Source organism: Jaculus jaculus, chromosome X (assembly GCF_020740685.1).
Source record: "Jaculus jaculus isolate mJacJac1 chromosome X, mJacJac1.mat.Y.cur, whole genome shotgun sequence".
NCBI classification, from domain to species: domain Eukaryota; kingdom Metazoa; phylum Chordata; class Mammalia; order Rodentia; family Dipodidae; genus Jaculus; species Jaculus jaculus.
In genome coordinates this window covers 81,653,769-81,666,800 of record NC_059125.1, presented here as the reverse complement: position 1 = coordinate 81,666,800, position 13,032 = coordinate 81,653,769, and the positions used below count along the sequence as shown (strand labels likewise).

The 13,032-nt window shown below is 46.1% G+C and overlaps 1 pseudogene; it reads left to right on the top strand.

The window, feature by feature from the left end:
- The first annotated feature begins 7,380 nt into the window (after positions 1-7,380).
- LOC123456609 lies at positions 7,381-11,153 on the top strand (annotated as a pseudogene).
- Positions 11,154-13,032: the final 1,879 nt, after the last annotated feature.

The following is a 13,032-nucleotide window of genomic DNA, read 5'->3' as shown; positions in this document are numbered from 1 at the left end:
AATGCCAATAATTTCTGTCTGTAGTATTTTAAAATGTGGAACATTCAGATAAACTGACATTATAGATACTAATTATGTAGACTTAAATATGCCTATAGCCGGGCTGGAGAGATGGCTTAGTGGTTAAGTGCTTGCCTGTGAAGCCTTAAGGACCCTGGTTCGAGGCTCAGTTCCCCAGGTCCCACATTAGCCAGATGCACAAGGGGGCACACGCGTCTGGAGTTCGTTTGCAGAGGCTGGAAGCCCTGGTGTGCCCATTCTCTCTCTCTCCCTCTATGTCTTTCTCTCTGTGTCTGTCGCTCTCAAATAAATAAATTTAAAAAAAAATTTAAAAAAAAATTTAAAAAAAAAAAGAGAAGCAGAGCCCCACATAACTCAGTGCTTTGTTACTGCTAAATACCTGGTCAATTTACCAAACCTAGGTAATTTTTTCAATGTTCATTGTCAGTGCTTTTTTTCAATAGTGATTCAAATACTAATCTAATCACAGTTTAGGGCAATTCAGTTTCAGTATTGTTAGATAACACTTTATGTTTGATATTTTTCTGGCTCTCTTAAAGACTGACTGAGGAGACTGACTACCTTTCCTTGATCCTATTCCCTTGAAATAATGTCCATTATCTTTAATTTCCTTGACAGATAAACTATGAATGAATGGTCTCTGGCTGTACTTTCCATTTCCTCACTACTCATGTCCTCATTAACTCTCAGAAAATCAGATTATAACCTATCTTTCCAGATGAATTGCTTTCTATAAAATCACCAATGACTTATTCAATAAAATGTACCCTGGTCCTTTAAAAATCTCTTTCTATTACTTGATACAACTGATTATACATACTTAAAGCTTTTTCTTAGACTTATGAATAGTGAAACATTCTATTATTATCCCCAGCTTCTGGGCCAACATATATTCAGTCCTGTTTTTTTTTTTTTTTTTCTCTACAATCATTGACTGTATCAATATTCAGTAAATCTTAATCAATTTTATTGATACTGAAAATTAGTAGAAATGATCTTAACAATACTCACCTGAACTAACAACTTGGAATACAGCTAAAAAAATGCAGGTGTGCAGGCCTGTAATTGCATATAAAGGAAGATGACAGGCAAAAATGTGGAGAGCTGTGATGTGCAGCACCCTAAAGATGGTGTTGGCTTCTGCCTTCCGCTAGCCCGATAGCGAGCGCTCTCTGGGATAAACAAGTCCTTATTTGGCTGAGGCTGCTTAACTAATTCTGCTTCCTTAATTGTGGACCTATCTGCATGGGCCACGTGGCTCACTAGGATTGCCTAGCACAGGACTACTTAGCTTGTGGGTCAGCTCTCCCCGGGGTCAGAAGATTGTTCAAGGTTCCTGAATAAACTGCTTAAAGAAGAGCTCTCGGGTCCTGTCATTCTTGCTGGCCGAGGTGGTTGTGACAAGTGGTGGCCCGTACGGGGAACCTCTCTCTCAAAGTTTTGCAGTCAGGGCAGCACTGGTAAGTTCCCTAAGGTAAGGTGGGACAATAAAGATCGTGGGGAAGCAACAACTTGTGTTCTACTCTGTAGATAAAAAGCAGTCAGGGCAGCGCTGGTAAGTTCCCTAAGGTAAGGTGGGACAATAAAGATCGCGGGGAAGCGACAACTTGTGCTCTACTCTGTAGATAAAAAGAGAACGAAGAAGAGTTCGCGGTGATAGAGAACCAAAAGTAAAGTCACTGTGGACCAGTGAGCAGAGTTAAAGGTAAAAGTAACTATGGGCGCTTCTCATTCGCACCCAATTTTTTTGGCTCTTCAGGAGCTGCTTTTGTCAAAGAATTTAAAAGAAAAGTACCCTAATGTGTTAAATGGAAAGATGTGCTCACGGGAATGTGACATGGCCCTGATCCTGTATTGAAGTGGAAAAGAGGGTCTGTTTGTGTTTTTCCGCAGGATCATCAGGCTCCAGTGTGGGTGCCCGAGAGACTGACCAGAAAAGTCCAACATGAAGATCCTTCCACTAGCTGGTCTCCTGGTGCTGGCCTTCTTGGTGGGCCTGTGGTGTCTATGCAAGATGAGGGTCACACAGCAAAGGAATGCAGCTATGATTATTCAGGCCTTTACAGCCATTGAGGCAGGACAGTCCCCTTATGCATGGCTTGCTGTCATGAAGAGCTAGAATACTCAGCACGTTCAGGTTGCGAGGCAAAGCACTGCACTCTAGGTATGCCGCCTGCAGTTAGCAGCCTAGAGGAGAGCATGTCTGAGAGAAAGCGGGTTAGTACCGTCCTTTCCCCATAATATCCATCCTTACTCCCGCCTCTGGAAAAATCAGTACTGGATTTCACTACAGAGCTCAGACCTCTACTCTCACCTGTTTCGTTTAAAACAAAAAGGGGGAACTGTGGAGAGCTGCAATGTGCCACACCCTAAAGATGGCGTCGGCTTCCGCCTTCCGCTAGCCCGATAGTGAGCACTCTCTGGGATAAACAAGCCCTTATTTGGCTGAGGCTGCTTAACTAATTCTGCTTCCTTAATCGTGGACCTATCTGCATGGGCCACGTGGCTCACTAGGATTGGCTAGCGCAGGACTACTTAGCTTGTGGGTCGGCTCTCCCTGGGGTCAGAAGATTGTTCAAGGTTCCTGAATAAACTGCTTAAAGAAGAGCTCTCGGGTCCTGTCATTCTTGCTGGTCAAGGTGGTCGCGACACAAAAATAATCAATATTTTTTTATTAATTTTAAGTACTAAGGACAATAAATCTATATCTATAAAGGTTAGAAGAGTCATAATCATTGAGGATGAGAATAATATTCTTTAGTTTCACTTGGCCTGTATGCACCATATTAATCAATGATTTGTGCTTCAAAGCCTGTAATTCAAAGAAACTAGTAAATCCTGGTACATGAGAATATACCAAGCAGAATGAATTTTTATTCCAAGGTGAGAATAGATTGGCCCATGATTGAATTTGTAATGCCAGTGCCACTGCTTGCAACAGGAGATGAGATCAAAGAGGGAAGCTGTAAGCCAGCAATGGCTCTGTATGCTAATATGAACAATGAATTTTATTCTAGATGCAATAGAAGTTATTTGAGTTTTGGAAACAATGAAATTATTTAGTATGGTTTAATCTGTAATTTTAAAAAAAGCTGCTTTGTGGAATATAAGATTTTATCAGGAGGAGAACTAGGAGCAGGAAAACAATTAAGAATTTACAGTACTCTAAAGGAAGGATGACAGTTTCTTAACTGCATTGACAATGGAAAGATGCATTTGATATAGATTTTGGAGGGAAAGTAGGCAGTCTTTGATACTTTGTGTGGTATAATGGTGAACATAGCAAAATGATTAATGACAACTTCTGAGCTCCTGGCTTGAGTAAATGGAGAATATTGTTTCCATTGACAGGTAATCATTGATATGAAGTTATGGGGAAAAGTCCTAAAGGAAGAAGAAAATGAAATATATTTCTGATGTCACCAGCATCAGTCTTGGTCATTTTGATGTCTTTGATTCACATTCACAAATTAGGATACATGATATACTTTCAAGGCTTATGCAGATCATTCAGAAGTATATACCATTTAATGAGACTGGAACAAATTATTTTGATTTATGAAAAGGTTTCATTGTGACAAATTTACATGCAAAGGGCATTAAAATAATATTTTAATGAAGGGAGAAAATACCATGGTGTTAACTTCTTAACTTCTTGCCATTATTGAAATGAACATGCTTATTCTAGTATGCCTATTGCAATCTGTGAGACTTAACTTATAAAGCAAGATGCATAAGAATTCTCTGATAAGTGAAACATATGATTAAAAATACAGTACAAATAATCTATAAATTTTTTCTTCCAACATTTCCTCCAATAATTTGCAAGTTGTGACATACTATATTTTTATTTTTTTAATTTTTTATTAAGAACATATTTTGTATGGATACATCATGTGTTGGTAGCAACTTTTCCCTCCTCCCTTGTTGGGCTCCTTCCCACTCAGGTAGTGTGGAGGGAAGAACGAGGCCTGCTGGGTCCTCCCTAGGGGTTGAGGGGATGATGAGTATTGGAAGACCCAGAAACCTCTCCTGGCCACCAGAGAAAAACCACACTCACTGAGTCGGGAGTCCTTTCAAAACAGGAACTCACTTTATTGTTACCGGCAGTGTTTATATAGTGTTGAGAATGAAGGCAGAGACTTTAGGGTGGGGTGAGATGTAAGGGTCAATAGCATACTGTGACCTTTGAGATGATTGGTTGTAAGCACGCATGAGTAGGGGACTCTAACTTCCTGTGCGGAAGTGGCAGGCCAGAGGCCATTTGGAGCCCTGCTGAGTTCCAAGTGCCCACAAGCAGGAATTCTAATTTCCTGTGTGGAAATAGCAGGACAGAGGTCATTTGGCCCCTTGCTGAGTCATAGCTGGGCGGAGGCAGTTAGGCTCAGGAAGTTCCACTAGGGCCTCATGTCCGGGCCTCTCAAGGCCCAATACTCCCTGACCCCACACCACAGGAGACCCTCCTCAATGGGGTTGCAGTTATTTCTCATGAGGTTGTACGTTGTGCATTGTGGGATAAACAGTCAGTTATTGAGTGAAGGCAGTGCTTTTAGGAGTGACATCCCAACTGTTACTATTATAATTTTTCTGCTCCCTCTTCTACAAAATTTGATGAGCTGTGGTGGGTGTGTTACTTCAGTGATGAGATCTTAGGAGCCTCTATATCTCTGCTTTAGTATGTGTTGAGTATCCTCAGCATCTGTTTTCTTTACCCTGTTGAAGCTTGTCAGGCTCACCATGGAAGAAACACTCTTGCTCCTCTTCCCATTTTCTCTGTGGTTTTTTCTGGGGCTTGACTGAGATGTGAGAGGTGGTATATCTCCTCAAGTTTAGCTACCTTCTGACTAAGCAAAACAGATTCTCCAACAGAGAATAAAGTCAGCATCGGTTAAATTGGAAAAGCATTACTAATTTAGGGATAGTTTGATTGATGTAGCCCCTATTTTACCAAAGACTTATAGTAGTTTTATATTGGAGAGCTGATCAGAAAGCCACTAGTTACCCACCAAAGTTGTGTGTCACCATTACACTGGTGTGTACTTTTTGCCAATCTGGTTGTTTCTGAGTTGCTTAGACCTCTGCTTGTTTACACTGTTGCTGGCCACTTTCCCAAAAAAGCTCATTTAGTGCTTTTGAGAACTAGATGTGCTGACTGTCGTGAGGCTGGCACTCTTGTGGATTCCAGCCAGGTGTCTCCATGTTCTGTGCTGACAGTGAAAGGCCCAAGAATTCAGAAGCCCAGAGATACTATCACGTTCCAAAGTAAACAGGCCCCTGCATACCTCAAACTCCAGGCTTTACTCTCTGTTGGAAGCAAGTAAAGAATCCCTCTTCTCATTATATCACAGCCTGCTCCTAATATAAAACTAGGTAAAAAGGGCATGAGATAGCCCTCAAGGATGGGAAATGAGTAATAAAGTGAACCACTTATTTGATTTCTGTAAATAGCCTGCACCATAAGCCTTAATAGCCCACACTGTAAGCCTTAGTAGCTCGCACCATAAGCTGTAGCAGCCTGCCTCAGATCACCAAGGTCATAGGAGGCTGATACCACACTCTGCTACCCCAACCTAAGGGCCTGCACAAATGCTGACCTCCAAGGTCATAGGAGACTGATACCACACTCTGCTACTCCCACCCAAGGACCTGCGCAAATGCTGACCACCAAGGTCATAAGAGAATGATTGGTCCACGAGGGGCTTGAACAAATTAAACTAATTGGCTTAGAATCTATGGTGTGGCACAAACTGACTGGCTCGCAGGCTCCTGATATTTAAAAAAATGATTGGACTAATACACAGGCTTTGTTAGAAACCCTATAAAAACTGTCCCGTTCCTGCATTCGGGGCTCTGCAGTCCTCTACCCCTGTGCGGTGTATGACTGTGGGCCCCAGCACGCTTGGAATAAAATCCTCTTGCAGTTTGCATCAAGACCACTTCTCGTGAGTGATTTGGGGTGTCGCCATATCTGGGCAGAGCGTGGGATCCCCATCCTGGGGATCCTTCATTGGGGGCTCGTCCTGGATCTGAAGGCCCCCCCCACACACCCGAGAATGGACTTGGAGGTAAGGGGGGCCCCCTGTGGAGTGAATGTGTGCCAGCCGGTGTTTTTGTTCTGATTATCTGGTTTCTGGGACGCGCGCATTTGGCTTGGTTTGATTTGCAGCCGTCCTCTAGGGCCGAAAAGGACCAGAGGGCCATGATCAGCAGACGTGCTAGGAGGATCACAGGCTGCCACCCTGGGGGACGCCATGGGAGGTGAGGAGAGCCAGGGACGCCTGGTGGTCTCTTACTGTCGGTCAGAGGACCGAGTTCTGTTGTTAGAGTGGAAGCTTCCTCCTTCGCGGCCATCCTATTCTTTTGCCTGCTTGTGGAAGACGCGGACAGGTCCCTGGTGTCTGGATTTGTTAGTCTCAGTTGTGTGTGTTGTGATTCTTTGTGTCTTTGTCTATAGTTCTAAAATGGGACAGACGGTGACAACACCCCTTAGCTTGACTCTTGACCATTGGACTGAAGTTAAGTCTAGGGCCCATAATTTGTCAGTTTAGGTTAGAAGGAGATGCTGGCAAACGTTTTGTGCCTCTGAGTGGCCAACTTATGAGGTCAGATGGCCGTCAGACAGAACCTTTAATTCCGAGACTATTCTGGCTGTTAAAGATATTATTTTTCAGAATGTACCAGGCTCCCATCACAACCAAGAGGCTTATATCCTCACCTGGAAGGATTTGGTGGACAACCCCCTGCTGTGGGTCAGGCCGTGGCTGAATAAACCAAGGAACTCAAGCTCTAGAGTCCTAACTCTTGAAAATGCAAAAAAGCCCTCTCCTGAGGGAGCCAGACCTCCCCCTCGCATCTATCCTGAGATTGAGGAGCCTCTGGGTTGGCCGGAGACTCAGCCTGCCCCTCCCCCCCCTTACCTAGTCCCGGGAGCTGAGAGAGGGCCTCTCGCCCTTCCTGAAACTCCGCCCTCCGCAATTCCCAAACCTCTGCCCCACCGCCCTTCCCAAAACTCCGCCCCTCGGCCTTCCTGAACCTCTGTCCTCCGCCCTTCCCAAAACTCCACCCTCCACCCTTCCCAAGCCTCCGCCCCCCGCCCTCCCCAAGCCTCCGCCTCCCAGCTTGCCCAAGCTTCCTCCCTCCACCCCTCCCAAGCCCCTGGAAATGGGAGGGCTGGCCGCAAGGATGCGGAGCCAGAGAGATGCCATCCCGGAGGGAGCAAATGGAATTGTAACACTGCCGCTATGCAAGGCAGGTCCTCCCATGCTGGGGGGCCAACTACAACCCCTCCAATATTGGCCTTTTTCCTCTGCAGATCTTTATAACTGGAAAGCTAACCACCCCCCTTTTTCAGAGGAACCCCAATGCCTCACGAGGCTGATGGAGTCTCTTATGTTTTCTCATCAGCCTACTTGGGATGATTGCCAACAGCTGTTGCAGACACTCTTCACAACCGAGGAACGAGAGAAGATTTTAATAGAGGCCAGAAAAAATGTTCCTGGGACTGACGGGAGGCCCACACAGCTGCAGCATGAGATAGACATGGGGTTCCCTCTGACTCGCCCTGTTTGGGATCACAATATGGCTGAAGGTAGGGAGAGCTTAAAAATCTATCACCAGGCTCTGGTGGTGGGTCTCCGAGGTGCCTCCAGAAGGCCCACCAAATTGGCCAAGGTGAGAGAGGTAATTCAGGGGCCAACGGAGTCTCCCTCAATGTTTCTTGAGAGGCTCATGGAAGCATTTAGGAGGTTCACACCCTTTGCCCCCACCTCTGAGATTCAAAAAGGCTCAGTAGCATTAGCTTTCATAGGACAGTCAGCTCCTGATATCAGAAAGAAAGTTCAGAGATTGGAGGGATTACAGGAAGCTGAGCTGCATGATTTAGTAAAAGAGGCAGAAAAGGTATATTACAAAAGGGAGACAGAAGAGGAAAAGGAGCAAAGGAGAGAAAGAGAGAGAGAAGAACGTGAGGAGAGACGTGAGAAAGAGAGAGGAAAGGGAGGATAGTTGCAATAGATGACAAGAGAAAAATCTGACCACGATCCTGGCCACAATGGTAGAAAAAAAAGGAGAAAGGGAGAGAAATATTCTAAAGTTTAGGACAGGCCCTAGGCAGATAGGGAACCTGGGCAACAGGACCCAAATTGATAGAGATCAATGTGCCTGTTGCAAGGAGAAAGGGCACTGGGCAAGAGACTGCCCCAAGAAGAGCAGCAAAAGACCTAGGGTCCTAACCCTTGGAGAAGATGAAGACTAGGGAGGACAGGGCTCAGAGCCCCTCCCCGAGCCCAGGGTAACTCTGAAGGTGGAGGGGAAGCCAGTCAAATTCCTCGTGGACACTGGCGCTGAACATTCAGTACTCTTGCAACCACTGGGACGGCTAAAAGATAAAAAATCCTGGGTTCTGGGTGCTACTGGACAACGGCAATATTCATGGACTACCCAAAGAACCATTGTCCTGGGAATGGGACGGGTAACCCCCTCATTCTTAGTCTTTCTTGAATGTCCAGCGCCCCTCCTTGGTAAGGACCTATTAACCAAGATGGGTGTTCAAATTTCCTTCAAATCAGAAAAACCAGAAGTGTCTGCTGGAGGTCAACCCATCACCATGTTGACTCTCCAACTAGATGATGAGTATTGATTATACTCTCCCACGGTAGAGCCTAATCAAGACCTAAAGCCCTGGTTAGAACAATTTCCCCAAGCCTGGGAAGAAACTGCAGGCATGGGCTTGGCGAAACAAGTACCCCCACAGGTCATTCAACTAAAAGCCAGTGCTACACCAGTATCAGTCAAACAATATCCCATGAGCCGAGAGGCCTGAGAAGGAATTTGGCCCCATATCCTAAGACTGATTGAACAAGGTATTCTGGTACCGGTTCAGTCCCCCTGGAACACTCCCTTACTGCCAGTTAGAAAACCCGTAACCAATGATTACCGCCCAGTACAGGATTTGAGAGAAGTCAATAAAAGAGTACAGGACATACATCCAACTGTCCCAAACCCTTACAACCTCCTTAGTACCCTCCCACCAGAGCGGATTTGGTATACAGTGTTGGATCTAAAAGATGCTTTCTTCTGCCTAAGATTACATTTGGACAGCCAACCTCTTTTTGCCTTTGAATGGAAAGACCCAGACACAGGAGGGACTGGGCAGCTCACCTGGACGCGGTTGCCCCAGGGATTCAAGAACTCTCCAACCATCTTTGATGAAGCCCTACACAGGGACCTAACCAATTTTAGAGTTCAACACCCACAGGTAACCCTCCTTCAATATGTTGATGACTTACTCCTAGCAGGAGCTACCCAACAGGACTGTCTAAAAGGTACAAAAGCGTTACTACTGGAGCTGACTGACCTTGGTTACCAAGCCTCGGCTAAGAAGGCCCAAATATGCAAAAGAGAGGTAACATATTTGGGGTACTACTTGCGGGATGACAAAGATGGCTGACAGAGGCACGAAAGAGGACTGTAGTACAAATACCAGTTCCAACTACGGCCAGACAAGTTAGAGAGTTCCTGGGGACAGCTGGGTTCTGCAGACTATGGATCCCAGGGTTTGCAACCCTAGCAGCCCCCCTCTATCCACTAACTAAAGAGAAAGGAAAATTCACTTGGACCTCTGAACACCAGGGGGCATTTGATGCCGTCAAGAAGGCACTATTAAGTGCGCCTGCCCTAGCCCTTCCTAATGTGACTAAACCATTCACCCTTTACGTAGATGAGCTTAAGAGGGTAGCCCGGGGAGTCCTAACCCAATCCTTAGGGCCATGGAGAAGACCCATTGCCTACCTATCAAAGAAACTTGACCCTGTGGCTAGTGGATGACCTATATGTCTAAAAGCCATAGCGGCAGTGTCCACATTGATCAAAGATGCTGATAAACTAACTCTAGGGCAGAGGATAACTGTCATTGCCCCCCATTCCCTGGAGAGCATTGTCCGGCAGCCCCCAGACCGATGGATGACTAACGCCCGTATGACTCACTACCAGAGCCTGCTCCTCACCGACAGGATAACATTTGCCCCACCTGCCATCCTCAACCCCGCTACTCTTCTGCCTGAAGAAACTGATGAGACAGTGACTCATGACTGTCATCAACTGCTGGTTGAGGAAACTGGGATCGAAAAGGATCTCACAGATGTCCCACTGACTGGAGGAACATTAACCTGGTTCACAGATGGAAGCAGTTACATTGTAGAAGGTAAGAGGATGGCTGGGGTGGTGATAGTAGATGGAACATGAACAGTCTGGGCCAACAGTCTGCCAGAAGGAACTTCAGCACAAAAGGCTGAGCTCATAGCCCTCACACAGGCCTTACAACTAGCTGAAGGAAAGTCTGTGAATATCTACACGGACAGCAGGTATACTTTTGCTACTGCACACGTACACGGGGCCGTCTACAAACAGAGAGGGCTACTTACTTCAGGAGGGAAAGAAATTAAAAACAAAGAAGAAATTCTAAGTTTGCTAGAAGCTCTACATCTACCCAAAAGACTGGCCATTATGTATTGCCCTGGCCACCAAAAAGCCAAAGATTTTATCTCCTAAGGAAACCAGATGGCTGACCAAGTGGCCAAGCAGGCTGCCCAGGGGGTCAACCTTCTGCCCATAATAGAAAAGCCCAAGAACAAAAAAAGAGAGCAACGATATACCCCAGGTGACTGGCAAGAAGTTAGAAAGTTAGGCCAGTTCTCCGAAACTCCGGAGGGGGTCTATTTTACCTCAGAGGGAAAAGAGATTCTACCTCATGCAAAGGGACTAGAGTATGTTCAACAAATACACCGCCTAACCCATCTGGGGGCCAAACATCTACAAAAACTGCTGCAGACGTCTCCTTACCATATTCTGAGATTGCCAGAGATAGCTGGCTCAGTAGTCAAGCATTGTGTACCTTGCCAGATGGTCAATGCTAATCCCTCAAGAATGCCTCCTGGGAAGAGACTAAGGGGAGACAGCCCAGGTGCTCACTGGGAAGTGGACTTCACTGAGGTAAAACCAGCTAAGTATGGTAATAAGTATTAACTAGTTTTTGTAGACACTTTTTCAGGATGGGTAGAGGCTTATCCTACCAAGAAAGAAACCTCAACCGTGGTGGCTAAGAAAATACTGGAAGAAATTTTCCCAAGATTTGGGATACCCAAGGTAATAGGATCAGACAATGGTCCAGCCTTTGTTGTCCAGGTAAGTCAAAGACTGGCCAAAATATTGGGGATTGATTGGAAATTACATTGTGCATACAGACCCCAAAGTTCAGGACAGGTAGAAAGGATGAATAGAACCATTAAAGAGACCCTCACCAAATTGACTGCAGAGACTGGCACTAATGATTGGATAGCTCTCCTACCCCTTGTGCTCTTTAGGGTCAGAAACACACCCGGACAATTTGGACTGAACCCCTATGAATTGCTATATGGGGGGCCTCCTCCACTGGTAGAAATAACCTCTATACATAGTACTGATGTGCCGCTTTCCCAGCCTCTGTTCTCTAGGCTCAAGGCACTCGAATGGGTGAGACAACAAGCATGGAAGTGACTCTGGGAGGCTTACTCAGGAGAAGGAGACTTACAGGTCCCACATCACTTCCAGGTGGGAGATTCGATCTATGTCAGACGCCACCGCGCAGGAAACCTTGAGATTCGATGGAAGGGCCCCTACCTAACCCTACTGACCACTCCAACAGCCATGAAAGTTGAAGGAATACCCGCCTGGATCCATGCATCTCACGTCAAGCCCGCTCCGCCACCAGGCCCTGAATGGCAAGCCGAGAGGACAGACAATCCCCTTAAATTTAGGCTTCGCCGTGTGGCTTCTCCTTCTCCAGCTAGGTGATGCTTCCAATCCCCATGCTCCCCAAAAGTTGACTTGGAAAGTGCTTTCTCAAACGGGGGATATAATATGGACTGCAACTAGGGAAGCGCCCCCCTGGACTTGGTGGCCTGTCCTGACCCCAGGCATATTTGCCCTGGTAGCTGGGGTAAAATTTTGGGATATCCCAGAGCTCACCCCGGAGGAGGTCCCTAGAGAAGTCCACTCTCATGTGGCTAAGCGGGCACTCACGCAAGGGGTCATCTCCCAAGGCCAAGACATGGCAGACAACCCGGCGTGCAGCTCTGGGTCAGCCCAACATAAGATGCAGCATACTCCATTTTATGTCTGCCCCTGAACTTCTAAACGAAGTTGTGGAGGGATAAAACAGTTCTACTGTAAATACTGGGGTTGTGAAACTACAGGCAATACCTACTGGCACCCAGTTTCCTCCTGGGACCTGATTACTGTGCAGGAAGGATTAGATGGAAAAAAAAGCAGTTCTTCTCAGCATCTCTTTCACCCCCAAAGGTCAAGAGTCCTGAGACTGGATAAAAGGAAAAACTTGGGGACTCAGGTTTTATATGACAGGATGGGATAAGGGCCTAACCTTTACTATACAACTTAAGATAGAGCCTCTCACCCCAAGACCAATAGGACCTAATAAAATTCTAGTAGAACAGGGACCCCCTAAAGTGGCATTACCCAAGCTCCCACCCACAGTGGCAGCCAAGACCCATCACATAACGACTGCTAGAACCCCTTTGACTAGCCCACTCTCGGAAGCCCCACACGGGACAGGAGAGAAGCTCTTTAACCTAATCCAAAGGGCCTTCCTCGCCATAAATGCCACCAACCCCAACGTTACCTCTGCCTGCTGGCTTTGTTTATCCTCAGGACCACCCTACTATGAGGGGATGGCAACTATGGGAGAGTTTAATATGACTAAAGAACATAATAGCCGGTGTTCATGGGGGACCAAAAACAAGTTGACTCTCCCAGAGGTCTCAGGAAGGGGGGCATGTATAGGAAAGGACCCCCATCCCACCAACATCTTTGTAATGTTACTCTGACCTATAGTCAGACTTCAGACAACCAATATCTAGTGCCAGGGTATAACAGGTGGTGGGCATATGATACTGGGCTAACTCCCTGTGTTTCTACTTCAGTTTTTAACCCATCCAAAAATTTCTGTATAATGGTCCA